Raw genomic sequence first — 6,037 nt, 5'->3', positions numbered from 1 at the left:
TTTTTGGAGATCCAGAAGTATACGTTTGATACAGATTACTACAGACTGTTCTGTTTTTGACAGATTCTGTTTTTCGTGTGTTGTTTGCTTATTTTGATGAATCTATGGCTAGTATCGGAGGTTATGAACCATAGAGAAGTTGGAATACAGTAGTTTTAATACCAATATAAATAAAAAATGAGTTCATTACAGTACCTTAAAGTGGTGGTTTGTTTTCTTTCGCTAATGGAGCTCATGAGATTTTCTGTTAGGTTTTGTGTTGTGAAGTTTTCAAGTTTTGGGGTAAAGATTTGATGGATTATGGAACAAGAAGTGGCAAGAGCCTAAGCTTGGGGATTCCCAAGGCACCCCAAGGTAAAATCCAAGGACAACCAAAAGCCTAAGCTTGGGGATGCCCCGGAAGGCATCCCCTCTTTTGTCTTCGTCCATCGGTAACTTTACTTGATATAATTTTATTCACCACATGATATGTGTTTTGCTTGGAGCGTCTTGTATGATTTGAGTCTTTGATTTTTAGTTCACCACAATCATCCTTGTTGTACACACCTTTTGGGAGAGACACACATTAATCGAAAATTATTAGAATACTCTATGTGCTTCACTTATATCTTTTGAGCTAAATAATTTCGCTCTAGTGCTTCACTTATATCTTTTAGAGCACGGTGGTGGTTTTATTTTATAGAAATTATTGATCTCTCATTCTTCACTTATATTATTTTGAGAGTCTTTTATAACAGCGTGGTAATTTGTGTTGGCTATAAAATTAGTCCTAATATGATAGGCATCCAAGATGGATATAATAAAAACTTTCATATAAGTGCATTGAATACTAAGAGAAGTTTGATACTTGATGATTGTTTTGAGATATGGAGATAGTGATATTAAAGTTGTGCTAGTTGAGTAGTTGTGAATTTGAGAAATACTTGTGTTGAAGTTTGCAAGTCCCGTAGCATGTACGTATGGTAAACGTTGTGTAACAAATTTGAAACATGAGGTGTTCTTTGATTGTCATCCTTATGAGTGGCGGTCGGGGACGAGCGATGGTCTTTTCCTACCAATTTATCCCCCTAGGAGCATGCGCGTAGTGCTTGGTTTTTGATGACTTGTAGATTTTCGCAATAAGCATGTGAGTTCTTTATGACTAATGTTGAGTCCATGGATTATATGCATTCTCACCCTTCCATCATTGCTAGCCTCTTCAGTACCGTGCATTGCCCTTTCTCACCTTGAGAGTTGGTGCAAACTTCGCCGGTGCATCCAAACCCCGTGATTTGATACACTCTATCACACATAAACCTCCTTATATCTCCTCAAAACAGCCACCATACCTACCTATTATGGCATTTCCATAGTCATTCTGAGATATATTGCCATGCAACTTTCCACCGTTCTATTTATTATGACGCGCTTCATCATTGTCATATTGCCTTGCATGATCATGTAGTTGACATCGTATTTGTGGCAAAGCCACCATGCATATTATTTCATACATGTCACTCTTGATTCATTACCCATCCCGTTACACCGCCGGAGGCATTCATATAGAGTCATATTTTGTTCTAGTATCGAGTTGTAATCATTGAGTTGTAAATAAATAGAAGTATGATGATCATCATTAATAGAGCATTGCCCCAAATAAAGAAAAGAGAAAGACCAAATAAAAAAATAAAGGCCCAAAAAACGAAATAAAAAGAAATAAAAAGGACAATGCTACTATCCTTTTTCCACACTTGTGCTTCAAAGTAGCACCATGATCTTTATGATAGAGAGTATCTTGTTTTGTCATTTTCATATACTAGTGGGAATTTTTCATTATAAAACTTGGCTTGTATATTCCAACAATGGGCTTCTTCAAATGCCTTAGGTCTTCGTGAGCAAGCAAGTTGGATGCACACCCACTTAGTTTCTTTTGTTGAGCTTTCATACATTTATAGCTCTAGTGCATCTGTTGCATGGCAATCCCTACTCCTTGCATTGACATCAATTGATGGGCATCTCCCTAGCCTGTTGATTAGCCACGTCAATGTGAGACTTTCTCCTTTTTTGTCTTCTCCACATAACCCCCATCATTATATTCTATTCCACCCATAGTGCTATATCCATGGCTCACGCTCATGTATTGCGTGAAAGTTGAAAAAAGTTTGAAATTACTAAAGTATGAAACAATTGCTTGGCTTGCACATCGGGGTTGTGCATGATGAGAGCATTCTTGTGTGACAAAAATGGAGCACGACCAAACTATATGATTTTGTAGGGATGAACTTTCTTTGGCCATCACTACTGGAATCTAGCACTTTGCCATCTGCCATGGCAGATGGCAAAGGCATGGTCGGCGGATGGCAAAGGCTTTGCCATCTGCCAGCAGATGGCAAACAGTTTGTCTGAAACCCTGCCGGCAAACGCTTCTTTGCCGTCTGCTGGCTGATGGCAAAGAGCCTATGCCTTTGCCATCAGCTGGCAGATGGCAAAGCCTCTTAACGGGGTTAGCCCCGTTAGAAGGCTAACGACATACTTTGCCGTCTGCCAGCAGATGGCAAAGGCTTCAGGCTCTTTGCCGTCTGCTAGCAGATGGCAAAGAGCTTTGCCATCTGCTGGCAGATGGCAAAGGGCCCAAATAGGCCAGCACAAATTTTACATGTAGATGACACGTGGCCTCTTTGCCATCTGCTGGCGGATGGCAAAGTTGCCCCATTTAATTTTGTTTTTTCTTATATCAATTCATTTTCACAGAAAATCAAACACAAATATATTTATATGACCAATATAGCATATTCAACACATATTACCAATAGTCATGAACACATATATATCGAACACATATCCAACACATGTTACCAATAGTAGCAAGTTTCATCCATACATATACATAGTTTCATCAATATTACATAGTTTCATCATAGGTAGCAAGTTTCACAAAGTCAAAACAAAAACTAAAGACAAGCACTCCATCAACCCAAGCTTCCGTGATCTGAAGCAAATCTACAAAATGGGAAAGAAGAAAGTTAGAAGAAGAAGACTAGAAGAAGAAGATTATTATGATGCAACTAAAATGTGAAGATTATTATGATGCAATTTATATCTGTAAAATAGGTCATTTTGGAGCTAAGTATGGTTATTATGTCATTTTTGAGCTAACTAAGCATACTAAGTCATTTTGGTGTAAAAAATGCTAAGTAAGGTCATTTTGGAACTAATAAGTTTATTATGTCATTTTGGAACTAGCTAAGCATATGAAGTCATTTCGGAGCTAAAATATGGCATTTCGTAAGTCATTTTAGAGCTAGCTAAGCATATTAAGTCATTTGGAGGAAAAAATGCTAAGTATAGGTCATTTTAGAGCACCTACAATCAGACATACCATGACCACGAGCATAATTAATGTACCTAGATTGTCAAACACGTCGGGATGCAAAATCATAACTAAAATACACTGAGGGCAACAAAAAAAAGGCACTGATTGACCTAAGTATTTGATGCACATCACATTTGAGCGCTTCCTTTCCAGTATAGATGCATACTTCCTGATTTACTTGGTGAATGCATTATGTAAATATCAAAATATAAATAGGCAACTCATACGAAAATCCGGTGTTGTTCACTGAAGAAATACATCAGAGCATATCTTTAACTTACACAAAAGTAGAATGTCTACTCGCTTCTTTACAAACAAAGCCAAGGCTATATGTGGACATCACCTTGGTATATTTAGCAAGGGATTTATTGTTTTTTCTTCAATGCCTACAAAGCTACCAGAAATTTATCTATTTTACACTAACTATATTACTGAAATTGCAAATACATGGCTTAGCTCCCCAAAGAAATGAATCCAATATTAATTTATTCACATGCACCACCTACTAATGGAGTAACTACCTACGAAGCTACCAGACATTTCTCTATTTTATGTTAACTAATACTAAAATTGCAAATACATGGCTTAGCTCCCCAAAGAGATGAATCCAATATTAACTTATTCACATGCAGCAACTATTAATAGAGTAATTATTATTCAAAGCATTAACTGATCAAATCAAAATATGCCTTACAAAAGAAGTGGAGCGAGTAGGAAATAGATAGCAGTAGAACACTTGAAACTTCATAACATCTAAGAACCTAGCATTGTAGTTGAAGCTTTAGTTTTGCGAACATCATTCATCTTGGTTCATTACAAAAGCAAGCCAAAGTGGTAAACATTCTAAAAGAAATTTTATCTCCCTGAATCATTATGAGAAAAGCCTGACCCTTTATATTGGGAGCATCAAAACACATCTTTTCTGCATTGTCCCACGGAAAAGTGCGATCTAAATAACCAGAAATTTTGGTGGCCAAAATTATCTGATTGGAAACATAGCAGGCAGGGAACTACACATGGATTTGGAAGCATGCTATTTGGGGCAGAAATCAGGGAAGTACAAGTGTACTCGCAAACTGCAAATAAATAGTAAGTTTGGTTTAGGGTACTTTATCTCATGGCTTGGAATTCATCCATCTGCCTACATATAGATCAGTCCTCCCTTGAGTCGTCTTCTTGGGTTGGAATGGGTACTAAAAAGCAAAGAAGTGGAGTATTTCAGTTAAAACTGGGATCAACTTCAAAAAATAAGACGGGCATATCATGTGATTCTCTATTTGTGCTTTGTTCTCCGAAGATCATCTAAAAGAAGTAAGAAATTAAACTAAGATGTAAAAAATGGAACAACATGCTCTGGATGGGTGGTAAACATTTATCTCCCTGTCAACTTGGTGCCAGGATAATATATGTTAAACAGGAAACTTGCAAGAGTACACATAAGATGTTGGACCAGGTTTATAGACAATTCATGGAAGTGGGGGTGAAAGAGTGGAAGCAGGCAGCAAGCCTGGTACAACATCAATTCCAAAACCAGCATTACATAAAAATCATGCTTACTTCCTACGTCGAGTGTACAGTAACACGGCCCACTGGCATGAGAAAGAGAGAGAGAGATGGCAGAGGAGAGGAATACCCATGCCGGAGTCAGTTGTGAGGAGGATCCGGTTGTCAACAGCGTAGTGTACTACTCGCTGGTCCTGTCGAGCGCGAGCAAGCCTGGTACAACATCGATTCCAGAACCAGCATTACAGAAAAATCATGCTTACTTCCTACGTCGAGTGTACAGTAACACGGCCCACTGGCATGAGAAAGAGAGAGAGAGAGATGGCAGAGGAGAGGAATACCCATGCCGGAATCAGTTGTGAGGAGGATCCGGTTGTCGACAGCGTAGTGTGCTACTCGCTGGTCCTGTCGAGCGCGATCAAGGAGATCCCCAGGATTAACGGATGGTGTCTGTGAGCATGAACTTGGACAACCAACCATCAAGGGATTCGATGTACGCCTTCTGAGCACTGACGTAGCTCACGAAGCAGGACCTCCAGTTCCTAAGCTCGACCTCCAGCTTGAGAGTAGCATGCCGCTGGGCATCATTGCAGAATTTCTCATACGCAGGGCCGGTGAAGGAATTTGCCTCAAACATTATCTGTCTTTGTGCTTCATGAGAGTCCACCATTACTTTCCTAGTTCTCTGAAAGCTGTCACGGAGAAGGGAAAAGGCATCAGTATTTTGATTCAGTGAAACTACATCAATCATCAATTCCACACACGAAAAACATGAGATCAGTTTACCTATGCAACATCTCAACAAGCTACGGTTGCGGCTCCTCGTCCGTAATTGTTATATTCTATCGGATATTGATTCTGCTGCTCGTAGAGAAACCTAGATCCTTGTGTGCAAGCCTCTTACATTGTCCTGGCTTTTTCAGCACAATGCCGCTCTGAACCTTTGGCGTCTTGGTTCCTCAGACACACATATTTCTTCTCTTGTCGGATTTGATCTATGGCTTGTACAAGCCTCTAGATGCAATAGAGGATAGCTTCAGATCGACACACACACAGCATCATGGAGCATGTCCTGCGCGACCATGATCTGGGATTGGAGGCGCAGCGGACCTGGTCCTCGTCATCGCGGGCGAAGGCGGGGAGCTGGGAGAGGTCACACCCGCCACACAGTCCCTAGAGACG

The 6,037-nt window shown here is 39.8% G+C and overlaps 1 long non-coding RNA gene across 1 annotated transcript; it reads right to left on the bottom strand.

The window, feature by feature from the left end:
* Positions 1-2,932: 2,932 nt before the first annotated feature.
* Positions 2,933-6,037, bottom strand: LOC119306044. Its single transcript, XR_005148834.1, has 5 exons — positions 5,642-6,037; positions 5,197-5,547; positions 4,986-5,068; positions 4,462-4,545; positions 2,933-2,979 (listed from the first exon to the last, which is right to left on the bottom strand). It is a non-coding gene; the product is annotated as an uncharacterized LOC119306044 (long non-coding RNA).

Source organism: Triticum dicoccoides, chromosome 5B (assembly GCF_002162155.2).
Source record: "Triticum dicoccoides isolate Atlit2015 ecotype Zavitan chromosome 5B, WEW_v2.0, whole genome shotgun sequence".
Lineage (NCBI taxonomy): Eukaryota > Viridiplantae > Streptophyta > Magnoliopsida > Poales > Poaceae > Triticum > Triticum dicoccoides.
Note: the sequence above shows the minus strand (reverse complement) of the source record. Positions and strands in the feature narration are given on the sequence as shown.